Source organism: Emys orbicularis, chromosome 5, assembly GCF_028017835.1.
Source record: "Emys orbicularis isolate rEmyOrb1 chromosome 5, rEmyOrb1.hap1, whole genome shotgun sequence".
NCBI lineage: Eukaryota > Metazoa > Chordata > Testudines > Emydidae > Emys > Emys orbicularis.
The window spans coordinates 121,373,511-121,392,995 of NC_088687.1; the positions used below are offsets into that span (position 1 = coordinate 121,373,511).

A 19,485-nucleotide genomic window follows, 5' to 3' on the forward strand; every position below is an offset into this window, starting at 1 on the left:
AGGAGCAACTCTCTTCTCGGGTGCTTTGACCAGCAAAGAAATAGAGACGGTGATCGCTATCGTTAGGCTTCGGAGTTAACACCCAACATAAGGGTCAATATAACTACGCCATTATACTAACAAATACGGAGATGGTGGGGCCCCAAAACACCTCAGCCAGACAAAGCCAGTATCGGCTCCGCCGCTGCGGTGAGACAGACAGACAGACACCCGGAGGGGAGGGATTGGAGAACACCTGTCTGCACGCCGGCTCTTCAGACCGCCCGCGCCATTTTGCCCTGGGCTGAATTGCGCAACACGGCGCGGCGGTCTGCTGGGTCGCCCTCTGGGCGGAAGGATACGGGGCGGAGCCGCCGGCTCGGTCCGCCGGGGCGCTGAGTCCTGTTGCCGGGTGACGGAGCTACCGGCCCTCCTCCCTCCCCGTGGTGCTGGGAGCCGCCGCCGGTTTACGTAACGCCTCCCAGGGCAGGTCCCGGCTCCGTCCCGCCCGCCTCACTCGGGGACGGCAGCAGCGGGACGGAGTCCGCTGCCTCCTCCGGCTGCTAGAGGCCCCAGGGCCCCGCTGTGCGCCTCCACCGCCACGGCAGGTAACTAGCCGCTAACGGGCCCGGGTGGAGGGGCAGTTACCGGGCGGGCCGGCCGGCCTCAGGGGACCCGGGCGAGACGGGGAACGTAGGGCCCCGCTCTGAGGGCGAGCCTGGCGGGTCCGGGGTCCCTAGATGGTCCGGGTGGGCAGCGGGAAAGATCCGGGGCTAACGAGGCCTGAGCTGGTTCTCGCTGCTCTTGGCGCGCCCGGATGGGAGCCGTGGGGATGCCAGGCAGGTTCTTGCCCTTCAGCGGCTCGGGCGGGGGTTCCCGGGATAGAGCGCCCCTCTCCCGGCTCCACGCTGCCAGGAGCCTGCCTGGAGGAGCGGGACGGGGAGGCCCAGGGCGCAAGGGGCGGGGTGGGAGGGAGCGCGAGGGGCCGGCGCGAGGGGCTGGCGAGAGGCCGGTTAGGAGGGAGGGCTCGGGGGCGGGGCTGGGGGCCCGTCCGGGGTTCCCTGGCCCGAGCGCGGACTCTGCTTGGGAGGTGATTCCTCCTCGGCGTCTCCGGGGTCACCGTGCCAGGTAAGCGGGACTGGGCATGGGGCTCAGGGGAGGGGAGGAGAGGACGGCCTGGCCCGGGGTCGGGAGCTTTGTGTAGGGGCCTCAAGCGTTGCCTCCCCCCGCTCTGATTTCCTCAGGCCCACACGTTGGCAGGGGGCAGCGGCCATCCGTGCGCTGCCCTGGCCCGCGCCGCTGTCCCGATGTCAGCCGGGCGCAGCGGGTAGAAACCTGGGGGTTTGCTTCGGGAGGATTCAACGCCCCAAGCTTCTGATTAAGACACGCAGGCCCTGCCCGGCTTGTATGTGAGGCGGCTGTGACAGGGCTGGCCTGGCCCCAGCGGCTACCAGGCCCGGATCGTGAATAGATGGGGTTCACTCCGTGACCTTTCCTCCTGCGAGTTCCTGTACAAGACATAGGCGGCGGCTGGTGCTGCCCTATCGGGAGAAGCTGTGTGCTCGGTCTAAACGCTTGTAATGAGGACACGATAAAATACTCCGTATCTAATGTACAACATATAAGGTTTGCGCTAAGAGCAGAAAGAACAGGAGCAGACTTGGTCGGACGCTCAAGTCTGTCTTTCTTCCCACAGCATTGTCCTTTAGGGGCCTATTGAAGGAAAAGGCGGATAGAGAAGGTTGGGGCTGGGCGCTGCTGCTGTTTAAAGAGGAGGAGCTACGATGGCGGGAGATTGATGGGGAGTTATGTCCTATGGTATCTGAACTGTCCTCCGTCTGGGCGGGCTCTAAAGTGCTGCAGCCTCTTACAGGCCATGGGCGGAGAGGCAGAGGTACAAGGTTTGGCGAAGGTTACGGCTGAATGCAGAAGTGGCACAAACTGACACTTCATTTCAGGAAAGTCGGCCTCACTTCTATCTCCTCCCCACGTCTTTGCTGTTTTAAAATCATGTATTTAATCTGCCTTTACTGACTCTTGTTTTAGTTAGTTTCAAACACTCATTGTATCTGGCACTCATTTGAAGGGGGCTGATTCTGCTCTTTTAATAAGGGCAAGCAAACTATCATATCCTATGTTTTAATATTGTATGTTAAAGGATTTGGCCTGCAGTTGGCAGAATTAAAGACTAAAGGTTACTATCGTGAGTGTGTTTTTTCATACCAGAAAAGTGGTGTAGATGCAACTTTTTCTGCCTTCGGTCTTGCATCATATTCTATACATTACTTTTATAAAGGGTTACTTTTTATTACTGGGTTGGGGTGGACATTTCTAGGTTAAACTTGGCTTCAGATTGTAGATATGTCAAAGCCTAACCCATCGTGATTCCATGGACAGTTTTGTAGGGTACATATTTCACTGCACTGTTCACCAAAGCATAGAAGTTTTGTGCTAATGTAGGAGAATCTGAAAATAGACAAAAGATTTAGTTTCTAGTCAAAGTTGAGAAAAATTCTTTGTAATAAAATAAGGAAATCTTATATTTAAAAATGACATGTAATCTAATAGTGTCCCTTGAAATTTTAAATGGTACCAATTATGCACCTGCCACATGTTTGTTCTGTTAATAGAACAGACTGCTAACATAGTGTACAGAAAAGGCTAATAAATAAATGTTTAATATATGAAGTGAGATTCTTCAGGTAGAATGGAGGTGGTGAACAATTTTAATAACTGTGTAACACCACCATGCATTTATAGTACACTTCACGTTGTATGAGATCAAACAGAGAATCTGCAGACTTGAATTGTGGGGTAGGATTTCTGACTGCCTGTTGCCCCGCATCTTGCTCATCAGCAGGTTGGTGCCTAGAATCAGTGGAGGAGGAAGGGGTTTTTGGATGATATGGAGATATACCTATCTCATAGAGCTGGAAGGGACCCTGAAAGGTCACTGAGTCCAGGCCCCTGCCTTCACTAGCAGGACCAAGTACTGATTTTGCCCTAGATCCCCTAAGTGGCCCCCTCAAGGATTGAACTTACAACCATGGGTTTAGCAGGCTAATGCTCAAACCACTGAGCTATCCCTTCCCCTAAGGAAGGTTAAAGAACTATCCCTGCTTTGAGATCTGCTGGCTTGGTGGTCTGATCACCTCAAGAGAAGCAGCAGGAAATACAAATGTCCTTTCCCTCTTCATAAGAAGGAAATTCCAAGGATGCACCATGAAGGGGAGCACACACAAGATAATTCTGATTTGGTCAGCATTGTACGGCAGTGGTTTGCTCTGTGGCTTTATTGGGAAGTGGGACAAAGGAAGGAAAATGATGCCAGCAAGAGCAGCCAACCTACCATCTAATTTGCAGATTTGGATCTTTTTGGAATTTCATTGAGTTTTAAGGAGTACAGTAACTCCCCACTTAACGACCTCTCGCTTAACGTTGTTTCGATCTTACATCCATGCTCAATTACAGAACATACTCCATTTAAAGTTGTGCAATGCTTCACTATAACCTTGTTTGGCTGCCTGCTTTGTCCACAGCTGACAGCCCCCTTATCAGCTCTCCTATGCACGCCCCCCCCCCCCACGCCACCCGCCTGCTGGCAGACCCTGCAGATCAGCGCCTTCCCCCTCCCCCCCCCCCGCCTCCTGCCCATGGCAATCAGCTGGCTTGCGGTGTTCAGGAGGGAGGGGGCAGCCTGCGCACTGAGTCTTTGCTCCTCCCTCCTGCCCCCTGAACGTCACAAGCCAGCTGATTGCCACGGGCAGGAGGGAGGAGCAAGGATGCGGCGCACCTCCCCCCTGCCTCCTGTCCGCGGCAATCAGCTGGCTTGCGGTGTTCAGGAGGCAGGGGAGGGAGGGGGAGCCTGGGCGCATGTCCTCGCTCCTCCCCTCCAGCCTCCTGAGCGCTGCAAGCCACTGATTGCCGCGGGCAGGGGAGGAGAGAGGATGCGGTGTGCGGAGTAAAGGGGGGGGAGGAAGAGGCGGGTTAAGGGTGGGTGCTTGGGGGAAGGAGGGGCATGTGCGGGCTGAGGGTTGAGCCCCTGGTGCTTGCAGAATAGGGGAAGCTGCTGCTGCGCAAATGCTTCTAGCCTACAGCACCTTCAGCCTCCTTGCCTGCCTCATTGTCTCCAGTGCCAGTGGGCTGTGCCTGTGTGTGGTAAGGCGGGGGCACCTCCCAACTATAGTACTGTACTGTATGGCAAAAAAAATCCCTGGAACCTAACACCCCCCCCCCCCAATTTACATTCATTCTTATGGGGAAATTGGATTCGCTTAACATCGTTTCACTTAAAGTCACATTTTTCAGGAACTTAACTACAACGTTAAGTGAGGAGTTACTGTATACCACAGGACCCAGCTATCTTCCCCCTTTTTTTTTTTTTTTTTTTTAGAGCTTTAGCCAGGATTTAGGCTTTGTCTACACTGGAAACTTAACGATACCCCTCCCCCCCCTCGAAACAACAAAATTTTTGCCGATGAAAAGTGAAAGCACCAGTGTGAACAGCGCTTCATCGGCCAGAGCGCTCTCCTGCCGACAAAGCTACCTCTGCTTGTTGGGGGTGGAAGTTTTTTGTTGGCAGAAGAGCTCTTGCCTGCCAACAAGCAGTGGCTATGCAACGTGCCTTTTAGTGGCACGGCTGTAGTGGCACAGTTGGGTCGCTAAAGGGTGCGTAGTGTAGACAAAGCCTTACTAGTTTTGTCTCCCTTTCATTTAACAAAAGTAAAGGAGAGCATTGGGCTATAGTCCAGAATGGTCAATGTTAAAAAGGAATTGATATAGGGGTTGATTAACAGCTTTTAAAAGTATAAGATCTGGCTGTTAACAAAACTTATTCAAAAATGTCCAAGTGTTTGAAAGATGCTTATTTGTAAAGTAGCTGTTTGTTCAGAACAGGGAGTGAAATTATCCTCTTTTACTTAGTACCTCATTTTTTTTAAATACATGAAAGCTTACAGAAAAGATACGTTTTATAGTGGTCCAACAGAACAATGTAGTAAAGTCCTTAAAACTGCCTCTGAGGGAAATGGTAACTACACTTGTGGATGAATATCACTGTAATAGGGATAAATAAATGACAATGCAGAGTAAAGTGAAATGCACATTAAGAGAAGGAATAGGAAATATTCTAGTTTTCATACCACTAATGGAACTCAGAAAGCAAATTGCTTTCAGAAAATGCTTAGTGTAGTCTCTCTACCATATTTCCTTTTGAACTGTTCAGTGGTAGTTGGAGCCACCATTTAGGTCAATAAAACATTGTGTCTGGCCTAATAAATAATTTGCAAGTAGAGCTATTATCATAGACAAAAGTTAGACTTTTTGAAATTCCCCAGCAAATCAAGAGGAAAGTAGACTTTACGCATAAAATTGTAAAGATTTAAATGGATACTTAATTTCTGTGTTCAATTTATTTTTTTAATGTTCAATTATATTTTAATTAACAACAATTTGAGGAAAAATCTTATTTTCCTGTATTCATCACATTTGTTAACTGACTTACAAATTGTTCTTGGGAAGAAATACCTAGTTAACTGTAGGGTGGTTTGATGAATGCCTTAGCTAGCAAGGTTATTCCTACAGTTACTGACTTTAAAGAGGATTTATAATTAATATTTTATTTTGAATATATGTTGCAGGAGATGATTTCACAAAAGTGGATTCAGCACATCAGCACTAGATGTTTAGGGGTTAAATGTGTGGTGTAGTGGTCCATATTATATGTTGTGGTTTTGTTAAGCTAGCTTAAGCATTTTAGTCAGACAGCTCTTATTTCACGATAGTTAAAACTAGAAATCCAGTTGGAGGAGGAGTCATTGAATTTACTGTAAATACTCAACTTCAGTCTATCAGTTATTTCTTACATAATTTCAGGCAAAAATATCTGAATTTATGTATTTAAAAACTTATTGAACTGTCTTCCAGAATTCTTATGTTTTAATCTACAGTTAATATTCCAACTTCTCTGCCTCCACTCTAGTACACCTCTACCCTGATATAACACGAATTCGGATATAACGCAGTAAAGCAGTGCTCCGGGGGGGGCGGGGCTGCACACTCCGGTGGATCAAAGCAAGTTTGATATAACGCGGTTTCACCTATAACACGGTAAGATTTTTTGGCTCCCGAGGACAGCGTTATATCGAGGTAGAGATGTATCTGCTTTGCTGAAGTCTTTGAAGGAAGAACAGTTTATTTGAAAGTAGGTAATTCGCCCCATACACTGCTTAAGTTCTAACAATTATAGTTAAACTATAGTCTACTAAAGACTTAAATTGGTCCTGTACACAACTGCTACAGTGAATTTCAACCTAAATGATGTAGCATCTTTTGGATTTTTGACTTTTACGTATTGGTCCACAACATTGAGGGAGAAGCAGTCATTTTTCTTAACTGTGTAATGAGTATTTTTTAAATAAATATTTATGTTCCAATAATGCCTACAACTTTGTAGGCAGTATGCATATACACAGGAAGACTCAGCTCTTATCCAAAAGAGCTTACAATCTAAGAAAACAAATAACATATACACATTTGGAACTGAGATAAAATTTAACCATACACTTTTTATATACTTTCTTAATGTTTTAATATCTCCAGTTTATAACATTATACATGAAACAGTATTGCCTATATGTAGAGTACTGGATTGAGACGTGGGAGACCTCAGTTCTAGTCCCTGCTGTCAATGGTCTGCTGGGTTACTTTGGGCAAGTGATATCACCTCTGTATTTCCATTTCCCCATCTGTAAAATGAGGATATTGATACTAACTTACTTTGTAAAGCATTTTGAGATCTACTTAATAAAAGTACTGTATAAGAGTCAGGTATTATATTATGTGTTGTTAGTTGGCCAGTTTCTTGTAGGTTTCATGGAAGAAGTTGCTCTTGACAAGGGGTTTTGAAAGAGAGGGTAATAACCTTACATACTGGTTTAGGGAAGGTGTCCCATGCGTATAAACCATGGAAGAAGGTGTGAAGATGTGTGAGAGATGGATCAGTGGGTAGCAGGAGACTGACTGGAGAAGAGGAGGCTGTTTATATAATGCTTTACAATTTTAATGTCAAAGCACTGTAGAAATGTAAAGTGAAGCATACAGGAAACCAGTCAAAACTTATGAGCATACCTTTGCATGTGAACTTTTTTTTATGTTAGCTAATCACTTTAACAGTAAAGTGATTAAACTGACTTACTGGTTAAGGTTTGAAGCTGTCATGCGTGTACTTTTTTTGTTTTAAAAATACCTAAACCACCTTTATTGGTACTTTAACTAGCCTTTTAGCTAGAAAGCAGCAAATGGATCAAAAGTAGTTATTGTCACTAAATGAAGAACTAATTCCAGTGATCTCTTGTGACGACATAAATTGTCATCAGTTGCTTGAAATAGAGAAGTTTGAAATCTATAGGAATGGAGTAGTTAAAATGTATGGTATGTAAATAAGAATTCTAATGCTTTGAAGTGTTATGTGGCTTTATTAGTTTAGTATTTTGGGATGCGTTTAGGATCCAGACCTTGAAGAGAGAATTTCTTATTAACTTCTTACCAGATACAACTGAAGATCACAAAGTAAGTCTGTTGCATTAGAACCACATTGTTCATTGCTGTTTTCAGTATGAAATACCATTAACCTCCTAACTTGTAGACTGTTTACACTAGAACAGTGTTTTTCCAAAGCGTGGGTCGTGGCATGTAAGGCATTGGGTCACCTTGCTCTGGTCAGCATTGCTGACCAGGACGTTAAAAGTCCCGTTGGCAGTGCTGCCCAGCTAAGGTAGGCTAGTGCCAACCTTTTCTGACACCGTGCTGTGCCCCAGAAGTGGCCAGCAGCGGGTCTGGCTTCTAGGAAGGGGGGCCATGTGGCTCCATGCGCTGCCCCCTCCCCGAGCACCAGCTCTGCACTCCCATTGGTGGGAGCGGGGGGCGGTGCCTGCAGGCAAAAGTCGTGCGAAGCTGCTTGTGCGCCTCCACCTAGGAGCCAGACCTGCTGCTGGCCGCTTCCAGGGCGTAGCGCGGTCTGTGGTGCCAGGACAGGTGGGAAGCCTGCCTCTGCACCCCGGCTGCGCTGCTGACCGGGAACTGCCAGAGGTAAGTCTGCGCCGCGCCCCCTTGCCCCAGCCCTGAGCCCCCCCAAACCTGGAACCCCTTCCTGCACCCCAAATCCCTCATCCCTTGCTCCACCCCAGAGCCTGCACCTCCAGCCCAGAGCCCTGACTCCCTCCTGCACCCCAACTTCCCAGCCCAGAGCCCCCTCCTGCACCCCAAACCCCTCATCCCTGGCCCCACCCCAGAGCCTGCACCCCCTGTCCAGAGCCCTGACCCCCCCAGTCCGGAGCCCCCTCCCACACCCTGAACCCCACATTCCTGGCCCCTCCCCGCAGCCCTCACCCCCACACCCCAACCCTCTGCCCCATCCCTGAGCCCCTCCCAAACCCCTTGTCCCCAGCTCCGTTGGGTTGCGGGCATCAACAATTTTCTTCAACTGGGTCCCCAGAAAAAAAGTTTGGAAACCACTGCACTAGAAGCATCTCACTATGTGTACAGCCATAATTGTGTGTTAGATCTGAAAGGCTGCACAGTTGGGTGGAAGTATATCATTACTAGCCCAGATAAATTTGTTTTAGAGTACTGAAAAAAATGCAGCCAGTTCCCTGTGATTTATATAGTAGTGTAATGTAAAAATCTTTTATTGTAAACTTTTCTGGATGACCTCAAGATGCTGCTTGAGGATTTGGAGTTAGTCACCTAATTAGCTGAAAGTTGCTCTTGAATGACTTCCCATTCCCCTTTTTTCTTCTTCTCTGTCCAGTCTTCTGGAGTAGAGCAAGTTCATTTTGCTTCTTATTTGGTTTGTAATATTAGACATTATAAATAAGATTATAAAGTGCTTGATCTTATTGCAGCATGTCTAACTGCTTTGCTGAAAATTATACTGAGTTGTGTGGCTAACATGGGCCTGCTGGTCTACACTTAAAAATTAGATCAACCTAGCTGTGATGTTCAGGACTGAGAAAAAATTTGCGCCCCGAGCCCTGTAGTTAGGTTGACCTAACCCCCTAGGCAGATGCAGCTATGTTGATAGAAGAATTCTTCAGTCAACCTACCTACCACCTCTCAGAGTGGTGGATTAATAACATTGACAAAAAAAACCCTTCCGTTGATGTAGGAAGCATCTACAACTATGGTGCCAGAGTAACACAGCTGAGTGCTATAGCTGTGGTGCTGTAGTGTAGCCATACCTATGCTCTACTGCTGGTGAAGCTGCCTAGAGCAGGGGTCGGCAACCTTTCAGAAGTGGTGTGCCAAGTATTTATTCACTCTAATTGAAGGTTTTGCGTGCCAGTAATACATTTTAATGTTTTTAGAAGGTCTTTCTATACGTCTATAATATATAACTAAACTATTGTATGTAAAGTAAATAAGGTTTTTAAAATGTTTAAGAAGCTTAATTTAAAATTAAATTAAAATGCAGAGCCACCTGGACCGGTGGCCAGGACCCGGGCACTGTGAGTGTCACTGAAAATCAGCTCGCGTGCCGCCTTCGGCACGCGTGCCATAGGTTGCCTATCCCTGCCCTAGAGTGTCCTGATCAACTGAGTTCAGTTAAATGATCATTTAAAGGGGCAGCATAGTTATTTTAATTCATTGTCACTTGAAAATGTTAATTTCCAGTTCAGTACTTGTGTGGAAGCTCTGCTTTTGTCAACTGTATGTGGCAAACAGGATAATTTTACTATGAGCCTGAGGGGGAGTGTGTGGGCGGTGACTGCAACATAAGACCAGAGTTTGAACTCAGGCTCAAGGCTAACACCCCTTTCTGTCTACACACAAAGTGTGCTAACCCAGGGTTTGGACCCAGGACCCCATGGGGGTGGATGGTCCAAGCCTGAGTCAAGCTGGAACCCAGGATTCAAGCCCTCTTGCTTTGAAGTGTAGATGCAACCCCACTGGATTCGTGCTCTGGGAGTCCGCCAAAATTATTCCACAATCTCACGGGCTGACTTTCTTTGTCCTCTGGAAGTCATGGTTTGTGGACAGTCAAATTTTCCCACGCTGCACCATGAAGAAAGGGTTAGAGTAGCTACATTTTGGGGAGGGCACAGGGAAGTCTGGGTTATGGGTGGGTGGACTCGTGCCTACTTAATGCAGTGTAGATGCTGGAGCCCCAGACTGGGACCCAGGGTTCAACAATTCCTATCCTGGGGTTACAAATGAGTGTAGACACTCAAGTCCAAGGTTAACAAACCCAGGGTCTGCTAACTTGTGTTCTGCTAACCCTGGGCTTATGTTGCAATATAGATATGCCCAGAGAAACTTCAAAGTTCTAATTTTTAGTAGCTTGGTTCAGTAGCTGTGACTTGCATACCTTATTTAAGAACAGAAGTAATTTTCTTGAAGGATGTAGTCCTGCCATTTTTGCCAGTGTAGTTGTCATTTGGTGAAGCGATATGTAAATGCTCGGCATGTTAATGAAATGTTAAGAATGCACAGTTAAAATACAGCTGGCAATGGGAGAGACAAGGCGGGTGAGGTAATATTTTATTAGAGCTACTTCGGTTGATGGACGAGACAAACTTTTGAGCTTCATAGAGGTCTTCTTCAGGTCTGGAAAAAGTAACCAAAGTGTGTCAGCTAAAAACAAGGTGGGCTAGATTAAGGATAAGGGCTTAACAGATGTTACAAGAAACCACTTAAAATGAAGTGAGCAATTAATACTTCTGTAGTCCTAGGATAAAGAACGGTTAGTACTGTATGTCATAAATTGTTGTAATGAGGCATATAACCAGTATCACCCTCCTTTGAGGCCATGATTTTTAGTGTCTTTCAGAGTTATGAATTTAAGTTCCTAGGTTTGTCTTCTGAAGGTGGTGTGATGGTTTCCTTTTGAGGAAGAAGAGTGAAAGGTCAGATATGGAGTGACTACATTGTGAAAAGTGTTCTCCCACGGGTGATAGGATGTTTTTCTCTTTCTTTTTTTTCTGAGAGTTTATTCTAGAGTGTAGTGATTGTCTGATTTCACCCACATAGTTGTTGGGACATTTGATGCACTGGATGAGGTACGGCGCTTGTTAATAGGCATGTGTAGGACCCATGCATCTTGAAAGGTATGTTGTGGAGGGTGTTGATCATCATATTACTGGAGATTTGTCTGCAGGTTTTGCGTTTGTTGTTCTGGCAGAATCTGGTGCCTCTTAGAGTTGATGTGCCCTGGTCAGTGGGGAGCTTGCTTCCGAGGATCATCTTGGTGATGTTGGGATTTTTTTGGGGTAGGGGTGGGGGAGACTTGGGGAAAAACTTATTTCAGAATGTAGTCCCCATCAAATATGAGTTGTAATTGTTTGATGATACCCCATCTGGGTTCCATTGTGTGGGGGTAGGTGACAATTAAGGGTGGATGGTCGCTGCATTGTTTTTTTTCCTGCATTGAAGCATGTTCTCTTGGGGTATTTGAGCAGCCCATTCTATGATGCGATCTTCTCTGATGGAGTGTCCTTATTTGATGAAAGCAGTTTTAACTTTCTCCTCAGAGCATATTTTGTGATATTTGAATAGCTGGTTGTAGACAACAGATTTCTTCATGTCTGGGGTGGTTACTGGAACTGTGAAGATAAGTGTGGTGATCCGTGGGTTTCTTGTATATAGTTGTCTGTAGGGTTGCATTGCTGAAGCTGATCCTGGCATCCAGGAAGCTGATGCTGATGTGGGAGTGTTCTAGACAGAATTTGATGGTGTTGGGCTGGCATTGCTCACATGCTCAGGGTGTAACTGATTGCCATATGTGGGGTCAGGAAGGACTCTCCTCCCCCCACCCCCCCCCCCGGTCATATTGGCAGCGACATTGGGCAGATTTCACCTTCCTTTGCAACACAGAGTGGGGTCACTTACTGGGATTATCTGGGTATATCTCACTTAATCAATTCCCTGCCTTTGCGGTGGGATGAGGGGCTCTGGTGTTGGTGCACCTCAGTGCCTCCTATTCTCTCCCTGTGGCACATGATAGTTTAGTCTCCCATGGGCTGTAATACTTTGGTCCAACTGGGGTTGTTGGGTTTAGTGTATGGGGGCTCAGTGGTGTTGATGGCTTGTGACATAAGGAGGTCAGACTAGATGAATTGATGGTTCCTTCTGGCCATAAACTCTGACTCTTTAGTTAAAAGTTAAGGTACACAGAAAAGTAAAAAGCTCACATTCATGCACTAACTACATTGGGTTCTGAAGAGTGTGTGAACTGTTTGAATACTCTTCCAGTGTAACACTCTTTCAAATGTGGCTGTTGGAAACTGTGTTGCTTTGTGTACACTGGGCATCCAAATTATGTTGAGCTGGAACAGTGCTTAAGCAGAGGTCAAATGTGACAGGGCCTTTCAGAGTGACATAATATAAACCAGAAAACGGTACTCTTCTGGAATAAGTGTGTCTGCACTGGAAGTTGTTTCTTTGTAACACTAAGTGGTATAACTTAGGCCTTGTCTACACTGCCACTTTATAGCACTGCAGCTTTCTCGCTCAGGGGTGTGAAAAAACACCCCCCTGAGTGCTGCAAGTTTCAGTGCTGTAAAGTGGCAGTGTAGACAGTACACCGCGCTGGGCGCTACTCCCTTCATGAGGGTGTGTTGTTTTTTTTTTACAGTGCTGGTAGAGCTCTCTCCCAGCGATGGTGCCGCGACTACACAGGTGGCGCTTTAACATTGCTAGTGAAGACATACCCTTATACTGGCATTGTTCTGCTGGTAATTTCCCTGTGTAGGGAAGCCCTGTGATTCCTCACTTAAATGAGGAATGAAATAGATAACAATGTTGACATTAATATTATCATCATTGGACATCTGAGTTAACACTTAAGTGACTTAACCAAGATGAATGAGGCTGATCTCACAGCTGATCTCCAGACACTCAGACTCGCATAGACATCTATTTATCAGTTACAGGTGGTTGACACTTATGGCTAGTCTACACTGGCAACGCTAAAGTGGCTTGTGTGGTCACGGCAGAGTACTAGGAGAGAGCTCTCCCAGTGCTCTTTTTAATAATAATAATAATAATAATAAAAAAAAAAATCTCCACAAGAGGCGCAGCTACCAGTGCTGGTACACTGGCGCTTTACAGCGCTGAAACTTGCTGCGCTTAGGGGAGTGTTCCCCACTCCCCCGGAGCGAGAAAGTTGCAGCGATGTAAATTGCCAGTATAGACAAGCCCTTAAGTTCCACCTCTCTTCCTCTCATCCCCACCAATTGTAAAAACTAGAGACCACCTTTTTTTTTTTTTTTCCTTTTTTTTTTAAAGCTGAGGTTCCAGAAAACAAGTTAGCAGTTTGAGAGAGATGGCAGTGTGTTGTAACAGTGTACCAACTCAATCCAAGCCTTGTTGTGTAGTGGATGGATCATTGGACTGGGACTCAGGATACCTGGGTTCTGTTCTGTCTCAGCTACTGTCCTGCTGGGAGACCTTGTGCAAGTCGCGTTACCTGTCTGTGTCTATTTTCCCCATCTGTAAAATGGGGAGAATAATGCCTACCTGCTTTGTAAAGTCTACTTTCATCAGATCTACTGATGAATATCACTCTCTAAGAGCAAGGTATTAAGAGATTGTGATGTTGTGCAACGTCACAGATACAAGTGTTTGATCCCGTCAGTCCGGTAAGTAGCTGAATAGTAAAACAGTGCTACCAGAAGCTGTAACTGTTGTGAATGCAGTTCACCTCAGGTATGCTTTGATCTTATATTGTGCTTGTGCAGGGTTCTAAGGCCTTAGAATTGTGTAGACCTAATAATTGCTTATTAACTAAATTTTCCACCTATCGTCTCTGCACTTTCTCCCATGTCTCCTCTTATGCACGGGAGGAGCTCCTTGCAAAAATCCATGAAGCCACTACATTATCCCCCTTCAGATCTCGCTCTCAAACTCACCTGTGTCACAGTGCCTACAAAGCAAATGATAATGGCTAAGCAGTGAATGTTCTGTGACTGCTGCTACTTACACCAATCATAATAGTTTTGCTGATGCTTTGTGCTCTCTGCATCTATTCCTATCTGTTGTTTCTTGTCTTGTACAAAGATTGTAAGCTGTCTGCGTATGTCTTCACTGAAGCGGGGGAAAGGGGAAAGAGAGTGTGTTCTTAGCTCTGGTTAGCTCACCCAAGTTTATAGATTCAAAGACCAGAAGGGCCTATCTACTAGACTCATAGACTCATAGACTCATAGACTTTAAGGTCAGAAGGGACCAATATGGTCATCTAGTCTGACCTCCCGCATGATGCAGGCCACAAAAGCTGACTCACCCACAACAGAATCTTCCAGCCTGCGACCCCTGCCCTATGCTGCGGAGGAAGGCGAAAAACCTCCAGGGCCTCTGCCAATCTACCCTGGAGGAAAATTCCTTCCCGACCCCAAATATGGCGATCAGCAGAACCCCGAGCATACAGGCAAGATTCTACAGCCGGACCCTCATTTTACCCGCGATGGCCCGTTAATGCCTGTTTGACTAAAATCACATTATCCCATCAAACCATTCCCTCCATAAACTTATCAAGCCTAATCTTGAAGCCAGAGAGGTCCTTCGCCCCCACCGTTTCCCTCGGAAGGCTGTTCCAAAATTTCACCCCTCTGACGGTTAGAAACCTTCGTCTAATTTCAAGCCTAAACTTCCCCACGGCCAGTTTATATCCATTCGTTCTCGTATCCACATTACTACTAAGCTGAAATAATTCCTCTCCCTCCTTGGTATTAATCCCTTTGATATATTTAAAGAGAGCAATCATATCCCCCCTCAGCCTTCTTTTGGTTAGGCTAAACAAACCGAGGTCCTCGAGTCTCCTTTCATAGGAAAGGTTTTCCATTCCTCGGATCATCCTAGTGGCCCTTCTCTGTACCCGTTCCAGTTTGAGTTCATCCTTTTTAAACATAGGAGACCAGAACTGCACACAGTACTCCAAATGAGGTCTCACCAGCGCCTTGTATAACGGAAGCAGCACCTCCCTGTCCCTACTAGAAATACCTCGCCTAACGCATCCCAAGATCGCATTAGCTTTTTTCACAGCCACGTCACATTGCCGACTCATAGTCATCCTGCGATCAACCAGGACTCCGAGGTCCTTCTCCTCCTCCGTCACTTCCAACCTATGCGTCCCTAACTTATAACTAAAATTCTTGTTAGTCATCCCTAAATGCATCACCTTACACTTCCCACTATTAAATCTCATCCTATTATTGTTACTCCAATTTACAAGGTCATCCAAGTCTCCCTGCAAAATATCCCGATCCTTCTCCGAATTGGCAATACCTCCCAACTTTGTGTCATCCGCAAACTTTATCAGCCCACTCCTACATTCGGTTCCGAGGTCAGTAACGAATAGATTAAATAAAATCGGACCTAAAACCGAACCTTGAGGAACCCCACTGGTGACCTCCCTCCAACCCGACAGTTCCCCTTTCAGTACTACCCGCTGCAGTCTCCCCTTTAACCAGTTCTTTATCCACCTCTGGATTTTCATATCGATCCCCATCTTTTCTAATTTAACCAGTAATTCCTCGTGCGGCACAGTATCAAACGCTTTACTAAAATCTAGGTAAATTAGATCCACCGCATTTCCTTTATCTAGAAGGTCTGTTACTTTCTCAAAAAAGGAGATCAAGTTGGTTTGGCACGATCTTCCTTTCGTAAACCCATGTTGTAATTTGTCCCAATTGCCATTCACCTCAAGGTCCTTAACTACTTTTTCCTTCAAAATTTTTTCCAAGACCTTGCATACTACAGAAGTTAAACTAACAGGCCTGTAGTTACCCGGGTCACTTTTTATCCCCTTCTTGAAAATAGGAACCACATTAGCTATTTTCCAGTCCATCGGTACCTCCCCCGAGTTTACAGATTTATTAAAAATTATTGCCAAGGGGCTTGCAATTTCTCGCGCCAGCTCCTTCAATATTCTAGGATGAAGATCATCCGGTCCACCCGATTTAGTCCCATTTAGCTGGTCAAGTTTGGCTTCCACCTCTGATACTTTAATGTCAATTGCCCCTCCTTTATTCCCCTCTGTCCCGCTCCCTCTATTCCTAAGCCCTTCATTAGCCTTATTAAACACCGATGCAAAATATTCATTTAGATATTGTGCCATGCTTAGATTGTCCTTAATCTCCACTCCATCTGCAAGCTTCAGTGGCCCCACTTCCTCTTTCTTTGTTTTCTTCCTATTTATATGGCTATAAAACCTCTTACTATTGGATTTAATTCCCCTCGCGAGGTCCAACTCTACACGGCTTTTGGCCTTTCTCACCGCATCCCTACATGCTCTGACCTCAATAAGGTAGGTTTCTTTGCCGATCTCTCCTCTCTTCCATTCTTTGTATGCTTTCTGTTTTTTCTTAATCGCCCCTTTGAGACGCCCGCTCATCCAGCTGGGTCTAATTCCCCTGCCTACTGACCGTTTCCCCTTTCTCGGGATACAGGCCTCGGACAGCTCGTGCAACTTCAGCTTGAAATAATCCCAGGCCTCATCTGCCTTTAGCTCTCTAAGTATGTTAGCCCAATCCACTTCCCTAAGTAGTTGCCTTAATTTATTAAAGTTGGCCTTTTTGAAATCGTAAACCTTAGTCACAGTCATAGTTTTATTTCTGTTAACCCTTCCATTTAGTTTAAACCAAATTAGCTCATGGTCACTCGAGCCAAGGTTGTCCCCTACAACCATTTCCTCAACGAGGTCCTCACTACTCACCAGCACCAAATCTAAAATGGCATCCCCCCTCGTCGGTTCAGCTACTACTTGATGAAGGAATTCATCTGCTAGCACGTCTAGAAACATCTGAGCCCTATTATTGTTACTAGCATTTGTTCCCCAATCTATGTTTGGGAAGTTAAAGTCCCCCATGATCACACAGCTCTTATTAGTTTTTACTTCCTTAAAAACATTAAATAGTTCTCTGTCCGCATCCAGGCTAGATCCCGGCGGTCTATAGCACACCCCAAGCAGTATCTCAGGGGAGGCTCTAGTAGTTCTTTTACCCAGTGTAATTGTTGCCCAGACAGACTCCGTCTTATCCATTCCATCACTTATTATTTCTTTACATTTTAGCTCATTATTGACATACAATGCCACACCCCCACCTTTACCTTTTTTCCGGTCATTCCTAAACAGCACATACCCTTCCATACCTGTACTCCAGTCATGACTACCATTCCACCACGTTTCGGTTATTCCTACGATATCAGGTTTCATTTCTTGGACCAGGAGCTCCAATTCCTCCATTTTGTTACCTAGGCTTCTCGCATTGGTGTATAAACATCTTACCGTATGCAGTCTATCCTTTCTCCCATTAGTTATGCACTTTGGTACGGACCCTGTAGTGTCCATCTGCCCCCTCCTTCTTATGTCCAATTCCCTACCCCTACCTATATCTGTGCTTTTCTCCTCGCCCTCTTTTTCAGTGTTGGAATCTGGCGTGGAGATCAACTGGACATCTCCCAACCGTCTCCCCCAAGTTCCTAGTTTAAAGCCCTTTTGATGAGATGAGCCAGCCTCCCTCCCAGAAGTCTATTTCCTTCCCTACTCAGGTGAAGTCCATCCCGCGAGAACAGCTGTCTGTCCCCGAAAGCCTCCCAGTGGCCATACATCCCAAAGCCCTCCTTATAGCACCACTCCCTTAGCCAGCTATTTATCCTCACAATCCTGTCTGCCCTTTGCTGTCCTTCTCTAGGAACAGGCAGAATCCCACTGAAGATAATCTGAGCCTCGACTTCCTTAAGCGTCTTCCCCAGCCTGGCATAATCTCCCTTGATTCTCTCTAGCGAGAACCTAGCCGTGTCATTCGTTCCTACATGAAGGATGATCAAGGGGTTCTTACCCGCTCCTTTTAGGATCCTTTTCAACCGCAGGTCCACATCCCGTATCTTAGCGCCCGGCAGACAGCACACCCTTCTGTTTTCCGGGTCCGCCCTGGTTACAGGCCTGTCTAACCTCCTCAGTAAGGAGTCCCCAATCACATAAACCTGCCTTTGCCTGGGGGCAGCGCAATCTACCAATCTATCCCCTGTTCCCTGCGGCCGTAACTCCTGTCTGTCTCTATTTTCCCTTATAGTCCCCCTATTGCCATCCTGTATCCTCCCGGGGCCAAGTGTTGATGCTACTTCCATCAACTCCTCCCCCCTGTGTATTGGATTAGCCGCCCTTCTTTTCTTCCTCTGCCTCCCACCATCAGGTACCACCTGCTGCGTCCCCTCCTCGTTAGCCAAACACCCAAACCTGTTCCTGAGTTCTATTTCCCCCTCACTAGCCCTCCTTTTCCTTGGCCTGCTTCTCACGGTCACATGCTTCCACTGCTCTTGTTCTCCCCCCGACATTCCCCCCTCACAGACCATAGCCCCCGCTTCCATCTGCACCCCTGAGCACTAGACAGTCTAGTCTGATCAAGAGCATATATTTTGAAAAACTTCAGTCTTGATTTTAAAGTTGCCCTTGCTGGAAAATCTACCACAATCTTTAGTAAATTGTTCCAATGGCTAATTACACTCACTTAAAAAATGTACACCTCAATTCTAGCCTGAATTTGTCTACCTTCAACTTCCAGCCATTGGATTTTGTGATACACTCTTCAGCCTAGCAGACAAAAGGTATCTTTGTTAAACTAAACAAATTGAGCTCCTTGAGTCTGTCACTATAAGGCATGTTTTCTAATGCTTTAATCCTTGTCAGGGCTCTTTTCTGAACATGGTTTGATTTATCAACGTCCTTCTTGAAAGGATTGAAAATCAACTATCTCAGGTTAAAATAGCAGTGAAGACATAGCAACTTGTTTTTTTAGCTTGGGTTAGCTGCTCAAGTTAGTCAGAGGTTGAACTCAAGCTGCTAAGCAGAATCTATGTATTTTCACTGCTATTTTAGCCCAAGTTAAGAGTTAAAACACTTTAGTACAGACATGTACTTTGAGGCATTGAGCACTGTTTTGTTGATGTGCACAAATGGGGCCCTAATCTGACTGGATCCTGTAAGTGCTACTGCAGTGCAAATAATTATACAACTTTAAGTCACAAACGCATCATTCCGCTGCAATAAATAACTAGTGCAAAACCCTCCACCTAAAGAATATGGTTCTGGACTATAGGAAACAAATGATACTGGATTCCAGTTCCTCACTCTGCTCACTGGCAGCGGTAGAGTACTGTGAGAATTCACTAGATGAAGCAGACAATGATAGTACAGACCAATAAGAGCATTTTGTAGAGGACTTAGTACATGTCAAAAATGTACAACCCTATGGATGGGCTAACAGTGCAGATTGCTTTGATTCTGCATGTTCTCCCTCATAGTTATGTTGGAACTTTCCATTGCAGCTGCATTTCTGTATTCTGATGGATATTCTCTATCTTAGATTCTGTGTCCTATTGCCTAAATATGTGGGGGGGGGGGGGGGGGGGTTGTTTTTCAAACAAGGTTGAGAGTCCTTAGACTTCAAAAATTTCCGGTCTCTTTCTTGCCCCTCTGAAAGTAAAATAACTCCTCTTTTTGTTTGAGATTAG

General features: G+C 46.0%; 1 protein-coding gene across 1 annotated transcript in view; it reads left to right on the forward strand.

Annotated features, from left to right (window-relative positions):
- The first annotated feature begins 486 nt into the window (after positions 1-486).
- Positions 487-19,485, forward strand: part of KIAA0232 (KIAA0232 ortholog) — a 101,190-nt gene continuing 82,191 nt past the window's right edge. The window contains exon 1 of the mRNA XM_065404853.1: positions 487-587. The gene's annotated coding sequence lies outside the window, so the exon portion shown is untranslated. The remainder of the gene's footprint in view (positions 588-19,485) is intronic.